This window comes from Oncorhynchus keta, unplaced genomic scaffold, assembly GCF_023373465.1.
Source record: "Oncorhynchus keta strain PuntledgeMale-10-30-2019 unplaced genomic scaffold, Oket_V2 Un_scaffold_8398_pilon_pilon, whole genome shotgun sequence".
NCBI classification, from domain to species: domain Eukaryota; kingdom Metazoa; phylum Chordata; class Actinopteri; order Salmoniformes; family Salmonidae; genus Oncorhynchus; species Oncorhynchus keta.
This window is the reverse complement of record NW_026291004.1, coordinates 25,033-41,315: the sequence shown is the minus strand read 5'-3', so window position 1 is coordinate 41,315 and position 16,283 is coordinate 25,033. Positions and strand designations below refer to the sequence as shown.

Sequence of the window (16,283 nt, the reverse complement as noted above, 5' to 3'; positions counted from 1 at the left end):
ACCCTGCCAAGGGGTAACATATATAAACTGAACAGTACCAGACTGATAACCCTGCCAAGGGGTAACATATATAAACTGAACAGTACCAGACTGATAACCCTGCCAAGGGGTAACATATATAAACTGAACAGTACCAGACTGATAACCCTGCCAAGGGGTAACATACCTGTATATAAACTGAACAGTACCAGACTGATAACCCTGCCAAGGGAACAGTACCAGACTGATAACCTGTATATAAACTGAACAGTACCAGACTGATAACCCTGCCAAGGGGTAACATACTGAACAGTACCAGACTGATAACCCTGCCAATATAATAAACTGAACAGTACCAGACTGATAACCCTGCCAAGGGGTAACATATATAAACTGAACAGTACCAGACTGATAACCCTGCCAAGGGGTAACATATATAAACTGAACAGTACCAGACTGATAACCCTGCCAAGGGGTAACATATATAAACTGAACAGTACCAGACTGATAACCCTGCCAAGGGGTAACATATATAAACTGAACAGTACCAGACTGATAACCCTGCCAAGGGGTAACATATATAAACTGAACAGTACCAGACTGATAACCCTGCCAAGGGGTAACATATATAAACTGAACAGTACCAGACTGATAACCCTGCCAAGGGGTAACATATATAAACTGAACAGTACCAGACTGATAACCCTGCCAAGGGGTAACATATATAAACTGAACAGTACCAGACTGATAACCCTGCCAAGGGGTAACATACCTGTATATAAACTGAACAGTACCAGACTGATAACCCTGCCAAGGGGTAACATATATAAACTGAACAGTACCAGACTGATAACCCTGCCAAGGGGTAACATATATAAACTGAACAGTACCAGACTGATAACCCTGCCAAGGGGTAACATATATAAACTGAACAGTACCAGACTGATAACCCTGCCAAGGGGTAACATATATAAACTGAACAGTACCAGACTGATAACCCTGCCAAGGGGTAACATATATAAACTGAACAGTACCAGACTGATAACCCTGCCAAGGGGTAACATATATAAACTGAACAGTACCAGACTGATAACCCTGCCAAGGGGTAACATATATAAACTGAACAGTACCAGACTGATAACCCTGCCAAGGGGTAACATATATAAACTGAACAGTACCAGACTGATAACCCTGCCAAGGGGTAACATATATAAACTGAACAGTACCAGACTGATAACCCTGCCAAGGGTACCAGACTAAACCCTGCCATATATAAACTGAACAGTACCAGACTGATAACCCTGCCAAGGGGTAACATATATAAACTGAACAGTACCAGACTGATAACCCTGCCAAGGGGTAACATATATAAACTGAACAGTACCAGACTGATAACCCTGCCAAGGGGTAACATATATAAACTGAACAGTACCAGACTGATAACCCTGCCAAGGGGTAACATATATAAACTGAACAGTACCAGACTGATAACCCTGCCAAGGGGTAACATACCTATATATAAACTGAACAGTACCAGACTGATAACCCTGCCAAGGGGTAACATATATAAACTGAACAGTACCAGACTGATAACCCTGCCAAGGGGTAACATATATAAACTGAACAGTACCAGACTGATAACCCTGCCAAGGGGTAACATATATAAACTGAACAGTACCAGACTGATAACCCTGCCAAGGGGTAACATATATAAACTGAACAGTACCAGACTGATAACCCTGCCAAGGGGTAACATATATAAACTGAACAGTACCAGACTGATAACCCTGCCAAGGGGTAACATATATAAACTGAACAGTACCAGACTGATAACCCTGCCAAGGGGTAACATATATAAACTGAACAGTACCAGACTGATAACCCTGCCAAGGGGTAACATATATAAACTGAACAGTACCAGACTGATAACCCTGCCAAGGGGTAACATACCTGTATATAAACTGAACAGTACCAGACTGATAACCCTGCCAAGGGGTAACATATATAAACTGAACAGTACCAGACTGATAACCCTGCCAAGGGGTAACATATATAAACTGAACAGTACCAGACTGATAACCCTGCCAAGGGGTAACATATATAAACTGAACAGTACCAGACTGATAACCCTGCCAAGGGGTAACATATATAAACTGAACAGTACCAGACTGATAACCCTGCCAAGGGGTAACATACCTGTATATAAACTGAACAGTACCAGACTGATAACCCTGCCAAGGGGTAACATATATAAACTGAACAGTACCAGACTGATAACCCTGCCAAGGGGTAACATATATAAACTGAACAGTACCAGACTGATAACCCTGCCAAGGGGTAACATATATAAACTGAACAGTACCAGACTGATAACCCTGCCAAGGGGTAACATATATAAACTGAACAGTACCAGACTGATAACCCTGCCAAGGGGTAACATATATAAACTGAACAGTACCAGACTGATAACCCTGCCAAGGGGTAACATATATAAACTGAACAGTACCAGACTGATAACCCTGCCAAGGGGTAACATATATAAACTGAACAGTACCAGACTGATAACCCTGCCAAGGGGTAACATATATAAACTGAACAGTACCAGACTGATAACCCTGCCAAGGGGTAACATATATAAACTGAACAGTACCAGACTGATAACCCTGCCAAGGGGTAACATACCTGTATATAAACTGAACAGTACCAGACTGATAACCAGACTGCCAAGGGGTAACATATATAAACTGCCAAGGGGTAACATATATAAACTGAACAGTACCAGACTGATAACCCTGCCAAGGGGTAACATACCTGTATATAAACTGAACAGTACCAGACTGATAACCCTGCCAAGGGGTAACATATATAAACTGAACAGTACCAGACTGATAACCCTGCCAAGGGGTAACATATATAAACTGAACAGTACCAGACTGATAACCCTGCCAAGGGGTAACATACCTGTATATAAACTGAACAGTACCGGACCCAAACCTGAACCTTGTGGAACGCCACGTGATATGTATTATGTTCACCAAGAGTGACAAAAAAACTCTTGACCGGTTAAATCGGTCCTAAACCAACATTAGAACTGGACCGGAGAGGTCAAACCAACGTCTCCTGAACCAGAGAGGTCAAACCAACGTCTCCTGAACCAGAGAGGTCAAACCAACGTCTCCTGAACCAGAGAGGTCAAACCAACGTCTCCTGAACCAGAGAGGTCAAACCAACGTCTGAAACCAACGTCCAGAGAGGTCAACCCAACGTCTCCTGAACCAGAGAGGTCAACCCAACGTCTCCTGAACCAGAGAGCTCAAACCAACGTCTCCTGAACCAGAGAGGTCAACCCAACGTCTCCTGAACCAGAGAGGTCAAACCAACGTCTCCTGAACCAGAGAGGTCAAACCAACGTCTCCTGAACCAGAGAGGTCAAACCAACGTCTCCTGAACCAGAGAGGTCAAACCAACCTCTCCTGAACCAGAGAGGTCAAACCAACCTCTCCTGAACCAGAGAGGTCAAACCAACTCTCCTGAACCAGAAAGGTCAAACCAACCTCTCCTGAACCAGAGAGGTCAAACCAACGTCTCCTGAACCAGAGAGGTCAAACCAACCTCTCCTGAACCAGTCAAACCAACCTCTCCTGAACCAGAGAGGTCAAACCAACCTCTCCTGAACCAGAGAGGTCAAACCAACGTACTCTCTGAACCAGAGAGGTCAAACCAACCTCTCCTGAACCAGCGAGGGTCAGACTCAAACCAACGTCTCCTGAACCAGAGAGGTCAAACCAACCTCTCCTGAACCAGAGAGGTCAAACCAACCTCTCCTGAACCAGAGAGGTCAAACCAACGTCTCCTGAACCAGAGAGGTCAAACCAACGTCTCCTGAACCAGAGAGGTCAAACCAACGTCTCCTGAACCAGAGAGGGGGTAACATCAAACCAACCTCTCCTGAACCAGACCAACGTCTCCTGAACCAGAGAGGTCAAACCAACGTCTCCTGAACCAGAGAGGTCAAACCAACCTCTCCTGAACCAGAGAGGTCAACCCAACGTCTCCTGAACCAGAGATCAACCCAACGTCTCCTGAACCAGCGTCAACCCCAGACTGAACCAGAGAGGTCAAACCAACAGTCCAGACTGAACCAGAGGGTCAAACCAACGTCTCCTGAACCAGAGAGGTCAAACCAACGTCTCCTGAACCAGAGAGGTCAAACCAACGTCTCCTGAACCAGAGAGGTCAAACCAACGTCTCCTGAACCAGAGAGGTCAAACCAACGTCTCCTGAACCAGAGAGGTCAAACCAACGTCTCCTGAACCAGAGAGGTCAAACCAACGTCTCCTGAACCAGAGAGGTCAAACCAACGTCTCCTGAACCAGAGAGGTCAAACCAACGTCTCCTGAACCAGAGAGGTCAAACCAACGTCTCCTGAACCAGAGAGGTCAAACCAACGTCTCCTGAACCAGAGAGGTCAAACCAACCTCTCCTGAACCAGAGAGGTCAAACCAACCTCTCCTGAACCAGAGAGGTCAAACCAACCTCTCCTGAACCAGAGAGGTCAAACCAACGTCTCCTGAACCAGAGAGGTCAAACCAACAACCTCAACCAACCTCTCCTGAACCAGCGAACTCCCAACCTGAAACCAGAGAGGTCAAACCAACCTCTCCTGAACCAGAGAGGTCAAACCAACGTCTCCTGAACCAGAGAGGTCAAACCAACCTCTCCTGAACCAGCGAGGTCAAACCAACCTCTCCTGAACCAGAGAGGTCAAACCAACCTCTCCTGAACCAGAGAGGTCAAACCAACCTCTCCTGAACCAGCGAGGTCAAACCAACCTCTCCTGAACCAGAGAGGTCAAACCAACCTCTCCTGAACCAGAGAGGTCAAACCAACGTCTCCTGAACCAGAGAGGTCAAACCAACGTCTCCTGAACCAGCGAGGTCAAACCAACGTCTCCTGAACCAGAGAGGTCAAACCAACCTCTCCTGAACCAGAGAGGTCAAACCAACCTCTCCTGAAACCAGAGAGGTCAAACCAATGTCTCCTGAACCAGAGAGGTCAAACCAACCTCTCCTGAACCGGAGAGGTCAACCCAACGTCTCCTGAACCAGCGAGGTCAACCCAACGTCTCCTGAACCAGCGAGGTCAACCCAACGTCTCCTGAACCAGAGAGGTCAAACCAACGTCTCCTGAACCAGAGAGGTCAAACCAACCTCTCCTGAACCAGAGAGGTCAAACCAACCTCTCCTGAACCAGAGAGGTCAAACCAACGTCTCCTGAACCAGAGAGGTCAAACCAACGTCTCCTGAACCAGAGAGGTCAAACCAACCTCTCCTGAACCAGAGAGGTCAAACCAACCTCTCCTGAACCAGAGAGGTCAAACCAACGTCTCCTGAACCAGAGAGGTCAAACCAACGTCTCCTGAACCAGAGAGGTCAAACCAACCTCTCCTGAACCGGAGAGGTCAAACCAACCTCTCCTGAACCAGCGAGGTCAAACCAACCTCTCCTGAACCAGAGAGGTCAAACCAACCTCTCCTGAACCAGAGAGGTCAAACCAACCTCTCCTGAACCAGCGAGGTCAAACCAACCTCTCCTGAACCAGCGAGGTCAAACCAACGTCTCCTGAACCTGAGAGGTCAAACCAACGTCTCCTGAACCAGAGAGGTCAACCCAACGTCTCCTGAACCAGCGAGGTCAACCCAACGTCTCCTGAACCGGAGAGGTCAACCCAACGTCTCCTGAACCAGAGAGGTCAACCCAACGTCTCCTGAACCAGCGAGGTCAACCCAACGTCTCCTGAACCAGCGAGGTCAACCCAACGTCTCCTGAACCAGAGAGGTCAAACCAACGTCTCCTGAACCAGAGAGGTCAAACCAACCTCTCCTGAACCAGAGAGGTCAAACCAACCTCTCCTGAACCAGAGAGGTCAAACCAACGTCTCCTGAACCAGAGAGGTCAAACCAACGTCTCCTGAACCAGAGAGGTCAAACCAACGTCTCCTGAACCAGAGAGGTCAAACCAACGTCTCCTGAACCAGAGAGGTCAAACCAACGTCTCCTGAACCAGAGAGGTCAAACCAACCTCTCCTGAACCAGAGAGGTCAAACCAACCTCTCCTGAACCAGAGAGGTCAAACCAACGTCTCCTGAACCAGAGAGGTCAAACCAACGTCTCCTGAACCAGAGAGGTCAAACCAACGTCTCCTGAACCAGAGAGGTCAAACCAACGTCTCCTGAACCAGAGAGGTCAAACCAACGTCTCCTGAACCAGAGAGGTCAAACCAACGTCTCCTGAACCGGAGAGGTCAAACCAACGCTCCTGAACCAGCGAGGTCAAACCAACGTCTCCTGAACCAGAGAGGTCAAACCAACGTCTCCTGAACCAGAGAGGTCAAACCAACCTCTCCTGAACCAGAGAGGTCAAACCAACGTCTCCTGAACCAGAGAGGTCAAACCAACGTGAACCAGAGAGGTCAAACCAACGTCTCCTGAACCAGAAGGTCAAACCAACCTCTCCTGAACCAGAGAGGTCAAACCAACGAACCAGAGAGGTCTCCTGAACCAGAGAGGTCAAACCAACCTCTCCTGAACCAGAGAGGTCAAACCAACGTCTCCTGAACCAGAGAGGTCAAACCAACGTCTCCTGAACCAGAGAGGTCAAACCAACGTCTCCTGAACCAGAGAGGTCAAACCAACGTCTCCTGAACCGGAGAGGTCAAACCAACCTCTCCTGAACCAGAGAGGTCAAACCAACCTCTCCTGAACCAGCGAGGTCAAACCAACCTCTCCTGAACCAGAGAGGTCAAACCAACCTCTCCTGAACCAGAGAGGTCAAACCAACGTCTCCAGTCTGCCCAGAAGGAAACCAAGGTCAACAGTGTCGAATGCAACAATTAAGAGTACAAGGACAGAGAGCTGTTTGGCATCTGTGTCGGCTCTAAGATCATTTACCTCTTGAACTAAGGCTTTCTCTGTCCTGTAGTGGGCACCAAAACCAGATTGGAATTATTCAAAAATACAGTTGGCACTTAAGAAATAATTTAGCTGTTTGAAACCCAAATTTTCCCCAGAATGTTGCGTAAGAATGGAAGGTTGGAGATCGGCTGAAAATTGCTATGAGCTGAAAAAAAAATCTAGATGACTTTTCTTAAGAAGGGCATTTCACCATGACAGGTTTTTAGTGCAGTGGGGAAAGTGCCTATGAAAGGGGAGGGATTAACAATAGCTTGCACTTCTTCAGATATGTCATTTATTTTGAAGAAGGTGGTGGGGATGGAGAAGGCAGGTAGAAGGTGGTGGGGATGGAGAAGGCAGGTAGAAGGTGGTGGGGATGGAGAAGGCAGGTAGAAGGTGGTGGGGATGGAGAAGGCAGGTAGAAGGTGGTGGGGATAGGATCGAGAAGGCAGGCAAAATACTTAAGTTGTGATATCACTTTCCTGAGCATGTCTGTGTCAACCAGAGAACATCTATCCATATTGCCTTTGAGTGGTAGGCTTCGGCTCATAACAAACTTCTCACGAGTTCTTGCTCGACTGATACCCAGCCTAACGTTAGTTATCTTATCTCTGAAATATGCCGGCAGAAAAGTTCACAGAGGTTTTCCTGCGGTAGGATTTATCAGTCCATCAATTGTCAATTCTGATTATTAGTGATCAACTTAGAAGACTGAGCTCGTCTGGCATTTTCTAACAGCCTTGTTATATATCGTAGCGGCAGGGTAGCCTAGTGGTTAGAGCGTTGGACTAGTAACCGGAAGGTTGCAAGATCGAATCCCTGAGCTGACAATGTAAAAATATGTCGTTCTGCCCCTGAACAAGGCAGTTAACCCACTGTTCCTAGGCCGTCATTGAAAATAAGAATTTGTTCTTTACTGACTTGCCTAGTTAAATGCCGAGTTTTTTTATACGCCAACTTGCTGTCTCAGAAGATCATAACGGACTTTTAACTTTCTGCAATTTCTCTTTAATTGATTAGATGAACAGATCTGGGAAACAGGCTAAGAGTTACGGGTTAAGGGCTAAGGGTTAAGGGTTAAGGGTTAAGGGCTAAGGGTTAAGGGTTAAGGTTGTGAGGATCATGGGCTACCCACCAACGCAGTATTACACCCATACATGCTCTGCCCTAAGGCCCCCAGGTGGCCCTCTCGAATCCTGGACGTGCCCAGGATATCAGTGGCTCTACCCGGGGCATTGCCCTGCCCCTGCCCGTGCCCATGGTGCATCACATAATCCACAGACGAGGCCTTCTTGATGCCTGCCCGGGTGGTCCTGGGAGGCCGGTGGGTATAGCTACTCTCCATAGTGGCAGAGCGCTTGCGGGCGCCAGCCAGACGTTTGTGCCCGCCGGGCATCTCTAAGGCCAGAGGTTTGGAGGCCTGCTGACTCTTCATCCACTTCATCACTATGATCAACTTCTTCACCAGCTTTTTGAAGTGGAACACTCGGTACTGAGGATGGTGACGGAGGAGGAAGGGTGGCGGTGGACAGGACATGCAGACATGCAGAGAGAACGGTGAGATGGAGACAGAGAGACAGAGAGAGATGGTGAGCTGGAGGAATGGAGGGAGACGGGACATGCAGGTTTATGAAAGACAAATGAAACCTCTCTTTGTCTTTTTAGGTCTTATTGGGTGAAGTATCGAGTCAGCTTATACAACGTATAGTACTACAAGGCTGTAGCATGTTGTAGATTAGTATGTACCACGTTGTATAGTACTACAATACTGTAGCATGGTGTAGATGAGTATGGGGGAGTACATGCTGATGATGTCACAACTGAGATTAAGTAATTAAGTAGTGGTCACCTTTCCCAGCAGGTGCAGGTTGTTTCTGATGATCTCCCGCACCTCGTCCTCCGTGTCTTTCTGTTGACAAAACATCAAAGAAACACTGATTCATAGGGTTGACTGTAGCAAACAGGGGGCCCATGGAATCTGGGCTGTTCTACTTACTCGGGAGTTAAAGAATACCAATGAGACACCTTACCGTTTCATTAGAGACCTAAGTGATTTACCTGACTGAAGCGGATCTTGGCCAGAGCGATCAGTTCCTGGTCTCCTGGAGCGCAGATATTCAGTCCTACAGGAAGTAGTCTCTTCAACGCTGCTACGATGAGGCTGGTCTGCATGGAGTAGCGATCACCCTTCCTCTTCATCTTCTTCCTCTCCTGGTCGGACACGGCTCCCTAGAGGGGAGACACCAGGTGACAAGTCAACAAGTCAGCAGCACCACCTGGTCTCACTACTGGTGTCCCCCAGGGCTCTGTACTAGGTCCTCTTTAATGTCTCACTACTGGTGTCACCCAGGGCTCTGCACTAGGTCCTCTTTAATGTCTCACTACTGGTGTCCCCCAGGGCTCTGCACTAGGTCCTCTATAATGTCTCACTACTGGTGTCCCCCAGGGCTCTGCACTAGGTCCTCTTTAATGTCTCACTACTGGTGTCCCCCAGGGCTCTGCACTAGTTCCTCTTTAATGTCTCACCAGGTGTCCCCCAGGGCTCTCTACTAGGTTCTCTATAATGTCTCACTACTGGCTCTGTACTGGGTCCTCTCTTGTTCTTTCTGAACACCAAGCCACAATTCAGGTCAAGAACAACTTATCCATTTAATTATGTTCAGTCATCACAACTTACTGTGCAGTCTTCTTCATATTTGGGGGACAAAGCTCTTTGACTTATATATACTATACAGAGTCATAAGTACACCTAAATTGTACATATCAATGTAAAAAAAAAAAAATCACGCTCGTACCATCTATATAACATCACTTGCCTTGGACATCTTTGACTTGGTGTCTGTGATGAGGAAGGACATATTGTTGATCTCATTCTGAACCACAAAGTTCTGCTCCTCCCGTTTAAAATTCTGCAGTGGAAGAAATAAAATATTTCAGTGTTGGATATTGCCAAGGATGCAAATGTATCCTGCAGCCTGACAGGGGACTTGGAGAAGAACAGACACACATGAACGCTCTAGAGATACATCACAGTCTTCTAGTTCTCGCTGCCAGGGAAGTAAATGTAAAATGTATTTATTGCAGAAAGAAACGCTGAAGAATTCCTAGAATTTAATGGGATTTTAATAGAGCGCACTCTCAGAGTGCCTTGGTGACGACCAGTAGAAACTATCACAGAGTGATTAGGACATTACATGTTTCCTGGAAACTGTTACAGTGATGTGAGGATTGATATGTGACATTGTCTCTGTGTAGCTTACATGAGACTTGGACCAGAATATGAAGACCTCTGCTACCATGCGGAAGAGCTCCTCAGCCTCAGGGTTCGATTCTTTCAGCCATTTGGCCCTAAGATAAAAACACATTGCAAACAAGTTACAGTATTCAGTTGGATAAAACAGTCAGACCACTAGAAACAAGTAACAGTAGACTTTAAGTTGGATAAAACAGTCACAAGAGCATAAACAAGTTACAGAAGACATTCAGTTGGATAAAACAGTCACACCAACAGCAGCAACTGGCATCACGTCTTTAACAACTTTAAAAAACACTTTGCTTATTGATCCACCCACTACTCTCACTTTACCCCACTGGTCCTTTACCTGTTGGAGTCAGCAACATGGAGGAGGAAGTAGAATGTCTAGGTACCTGTTGTAGTCAGCAACATGGAGGAGGAGGAAGTAGAATGTCTAGTTACCTGTTGTAGTCAGCAACATGGAGGAGGAAGTAGAATGTCTAGGTACCTGTTGTAGTCAGCAACATGGAGGAGGAAGTAGAATGTCTAGGTACCTGTTGTAGTCAGCAACATGGAGGAGGAAGTAGAATGTCTAGGTACCTGTTGTAGTCAGCAACATGGAGGAGGAAGTAGAATGTCTAGGTACCTGTTGTAGTCAGCAACATGGAGGAGGAGGAAGTAGAATGTCTAGTTACCTGTTGTAGTCAGCAACATGGAGGAGGAAGTAGAATGTCTAGTTACCTGTTGTAGTCAGCAACATGGAGGAGGAAGTAGAATGTCTAGGTACCTGTTGTAGTCAGCAACATGGAGGAGGAAGTAGAATGTCTAGGTACCTGTTGTAGTCAGCAACATGGAGGAGGAAGTAGAATGTCTAGTTACCTGTTGTAGTCAGCAACATGGAGGAGGAGGAAGTAGAATGTCTAGTTACCTGTTGTAGTCAGCAACATGGAGGAGGAAGTAGAATGTCTAGGTACCTGTTGTAGTCAGCAACATGGAGGAGGAAGTAGAATGTCTAGGTACCTGTTGTAGTCAGCAACATGGAGGAGGAAGTAGAATGTCTAGGTACCTGTTGTAGTCAGCAACATGGAGGAGGAAGTAGAATGTCTAGGTACCTGTTGTAGTCAGCAACATGGAGGAGGAAGTAGAATGTCTAGTTACCTGTTGTAGTCAGCAACATGGAGGAGGAAGTAGAATGTCTAGGTACCTGTTGTAGTCAGCAACATGGAGGAGGAAGTAGAATGTCTAGTTACCTGTTGTAGTCAGCAACATGGAGGAGGAAGTAGAATGTCTAGTTACCTGTTGTAGTCAGCAACATGGAGGAGGAAGTAGAATGTCTAGGTACCTGTTGTAGTCAGCAACATGGAGGAGGAGGAAGTAGAATGTCTAGTTTGTTGTAGTCAGCAACATGGAGGAGGAAGTAGAATGTCTAGGTACCTGTTGTAGTCAGCAACATGGAGGAGGAAGTAGAATGTCTAGGTACCTGTTGTAGTCAGCAACATGGAGGAGGAAGTAGAATGTCTAGTTACCTGTTGTAGTCAGCAACATGGAGGAGGAAGTAGAATGTCTAGGTACCTGTTGTAGTCAGCAACATGGAGGAGGAGGAAGTAGAATGTCTAGTTACCTGTTGTAGTCAGCAACATGGAGGAGGAAGTAGAATGTCTAGTTACCTGTTATAGTCAGCAACATGGAGGAGGAAGTAGAATGTCTAGGTACCTGTTGTAGTCACCTGTTGTAGTCAGCAACATGGAGGAGGAAGTAGAATGTCTAGTTACCTGTTGTAGTCAGCAACATGGAGGAGGAAGTAGAATGTCTAGTTACCTGTTGTAGTCAGCAACATGGAGGAGGAGGAAGTAGAATGTCTAGGTACCTGTTGTAGTCAGCAACATGGAGGAGGAAGTAGAATGTCTAGTTACCTGTTGTAGTCAGCAACATGGAGGAGGAGGAAGTAGAATGTCTAGTTAGCTGTTGTAGTCAGCAACATGGAGGAGGAGGAAGTAGAATGTCTAGGTACCTGTTGTAGTCTACAAAGCGGATGAGTAGCGGATAAAAGGCATAGAGGTCTCTGATCAGGATGGTAAACTCATCCAGGATGAGTAGTTCCGCCTCAGACATCTCCCCTCGTCCCTCGGCCTTCATCTGTTCCTCATCCTGCAGTACGGTGGCAGCCTTCTTCCTCAACTTCTCCATCAGCGGCAGAAAGTGGGTCTTCAACAGCCCCCCCTTTGCCTTACCAATGATTGGCTGAGAGAACACTGGAGGCGAGGACAGAATAGAGAAGGACAGTTAGAGAGAGAGAGAAACAACGATGGTGGTGTTTCACTCTAGATGATTCTACAGTTTGTTTTCTTATTTAAACAACGATGGTGGTGTTTCACTCTAGATGATATAACAGTTTGTTTTCTTATTTAAACAACGATGGTGGTGTTTCACTCTAGATGATATAACAGTTTGTTTTCTTATTTAAACAACGATGGTAGTGTTTCACTCTAGATGATATAACAGTTTGTTTTCTTATTTAAACAACGATGGTGGTGTTTCACTCTAGATGATATTACAGTTTGTTTTCTTATTTAAACAACGATGGTGGTGTTTCACTCTAGATGATATAACAGTTTGTTTTCTTATTTAAACAACGATGGTGGTGTTTCACTCTAGATGATACAACAGTTTGTTTTCTTATTTAAACAACGATGGTGGTGTTTCACTCTAGATGATATAACAGTTTGTTTTCTTATTTAAACAACGATGGTGGTGTTTCACTCTAGATGATTCTACAGTTTGTTTTCTTATTTAAACAACGATGGTGGTGTTTCACTCTAGATGATTCTACAGTTTGTTTTCTTATTTAAACAACGATGGTGATGTATCACTCTAGATGATATAACATTTAAACAACGATGGTGGTGTTTCACTCTAGTTTGTTTTCTTATTTAAACAACGATGGTGGTGTTTCACTCTAGATGGTGGTGTTTCACTCTAGATGATTCTACAGTTTGTTTTCTTATTTAAACAACGATGGTGGTGTTTCACTCTAGATGATATAACAGTTTGTTTTCTTATTTAAACAACGATGGTGGTGTTTCACTCTAGATGATATAACAGTTTGTTTTCTTATTTAAACAACGATGGTGGTGTTTCACTCTAGATGATATAACAGTTTGTTTTCTTATTTAAACAACGATGGTGGTGTTTCACTCTAGATGATATAACAGTTTGTTTTCTTATTTAAACAACGATGGTGGTGTTTCACTCTAGATGATATAACAGTTTGTTTTCTTATTTAAACAACGATGGTGGTGTTTCACTCTAGATGATATAACAGTTTGTTTTCTTATTTAAACAACGATGGTGGTGTTTCACTCTAGATGATATAACAGTTTGTTTTCTTATTTAAACAACGATGGTGGTGTTTCACTCTAGATGATATAACAGTTTGTTTTATTTAAACAACGATGGTGGTGTTTCACTCTAGATGATATAACAGTTTGTTTTCTTATTTAAACAACGATGGTAGTGTTTCACTCTAGATGATATAATTTAAACAGTTTGTTTTATTTAAACAACGATGGTGGTGTTTCACTCTAGATGATATAACAGTTTGTTTTCGTATTTAAACAATGATGGTAGTGTTTCACTCTAGATGATATAACAGTTTGTTTTATTTAAACAACGATGGTGGTGTTTCACTCTAGATGATTCTACAGTTTGTTTTCTTATTTAAAACAACGATGGTGGTGTTTCACTCTAGATGATATAACAGTTTGTTTTCTTATTTAAACAACGATGGTGGTGTGTTTCACAGTTTGTTTTCTTATTTAAACAACGATGATATAACAGTTTGTTTTCTTATTTAAACAACGATGGTGATGTATCACTCTAGATATAACAGTTTGTTTTCTTATTTAAACAACGATGGTGGTGTTTCACTCTAGATGATTCTACAGTTTGTTTTCTTATTTAAACAACGATGGTAGTGTTTCACTCTAGATGATTCTACAGTTTGTTTTCTTATTTAAACAACGATGGTGATGTATCACTCTAGATGATATAACAGTTTGTTTTCGTATTTAAACAACGATGGTGATGTTTCACTCTAGATGATTCTACAGTTTGTTTTCATTTAGAAACAATGCATTTTGGTTGCTGTGTCCCGTGACATCAACACATGATCACCACCACATGCAGTAACAACACATATCCAGTATGGGAAACTGCTTGGTCATGTGGGTGACCTATGCTCCTACGGCATAGAAGGGTTGAAGACAAGTAAAGTGTGGGTAACCGTTGTGTTTCTGAGCACCCACCCACCTCAGGCTTCCCCGTCGATCAACATGCAATTTTAGCATTTAATTTGTTCTCGACCAATTACTACTCTTCCTGGGGTTCAAACAGGAAACAAAACAACATGTAAAATATATAAAATACATCATAGGCATAATATAATAAACATAACACTACCTAACACTACACAACACTACAGAAAACTACATCATCTCCTGCCTCTGCCTCACGCTTCAGAGATGGCTCCGGCCCTATAAGCCGTTCCTGCTGGGACAAGCCAAGGATTCGGTCAAGGTCACCCACCTATATAATACAGTACACAATACATAATACAATACAAGATATATAGATAGAATGGCTGTGTCTATTCACAGTCGCCGTTGTGCAGTAAGATGTTATTTTATCTGGTTTCTGAACCTGTTTTTATTGCTAGCTTGAGTTCCCTGGGTGGCAGAGACTTCCATGTAGTCATGTCTCTAATACTGAGCATTTTCCAGCCTCTTGTTCTGGACCTGTTTTTATTGCTTGAGTTCCCTGGGTGGAAGAGACTTCCATGTAGTCATGTCTCTAATACTGAGCATTTTCCAGCCTCTTGTTCTGGACCTGTTTTTATTGCTTGAGTTCCCTGGGTGGAAGAGACTTCCATGTAGTCATGTCTCTAATACTGAGCATTTCCCAGCCTCTTGTTCTGGACCTGGGGACTGTGTAGAGACCCTCTGACTGCATATCTTGTGATGTACCGATGAGTGTCTGAACTGTGTGAGCCAACTGCTTAAACAGAGAGTTCTGTACCTTCAACACATCAGCACTTAACACAAAGACCAATAGTGATGAGGTCAACACATCAATACCTCACACAAAGACCAATAGTGATGAGGTCAACACATCAATACCTCACACAAAGACCAATAGTGATGAGGTCAACACCTCACACAAAGACCAATAGTGATGAGGTCAACACCTCACACAAAGACCAATAGTGATGAGGTCAACACCTCACACAAAGACCAATAGTGATGAGGTCAACACATCAACACCTCACACAAAGACCAATAGTGATGAGGTCAACACCTCACACAAAGACCAATAGTGATGAAGTCAACACATCAATACCTCACACAAAGACCAATAGTGATGAGGTCAACACATCAATACCTCACACAAAGACCAATAGTGATGAGGTCAACACATCAATACCTCACACAAAGACCAATAGTGATGAGGTCAACACATCAACACCTCACACAAAGACCAATAGTGATGAGGTCAACACATCAACACCTCACACAAAGACCAATAGTGATGAGGTCAACACATCAATACCTCACACAAAGACCAATAGTGATGAGGTCAACACATCAACACCTCACACAAAGACCAATAGTGATGAGGTCAACACATCAATACCTCACACAAAGACCAATAGTGATGAGGTCAACACATCAATACCTCACACAAAGACCAATAGTGATGAGGTCAACACATCAACACCTCACACAAAGACCAATAGTGATGAGGTCAACACCTCACACAAAGACCAATAGTGATGAGGTCAACACATCAATACCACAAAGACCAATAGTGATGAGGTCAACACCTCACACAAAGACCAATAGTGATGAGGTCAACACATCAATACCTCACACAAAGACCAATAGTGATGAGGTCAACACATCAACACCTCACACAAAGACCAATAGTGATGAGGTCAACACATCAACACCTCACACAAAGACCAATAGTGATGAGGTCAACACATCAACACCTCAATACCTCACACAAAGACCAATAGTGATGAGGTCAACACATCAATACCTCACACAAAGAACAATAGTGA

The 16,283-nt window shown here is 44.5% G+C and overlaps 1 pseudogene; it reads right to left on the bottom strand.

Annotated features, from left to right (window-relative positions):
* LOC118382657 (ryanodine receptor 2-like) overlaps window positions 1-12,419 on the bottom strand; it is a 131,795-nt pseudogene extending 119,376 nt beyond the window's left edge.
* Window positions 12,420-16,283: the final 3,864 nt, after the last annotated feature.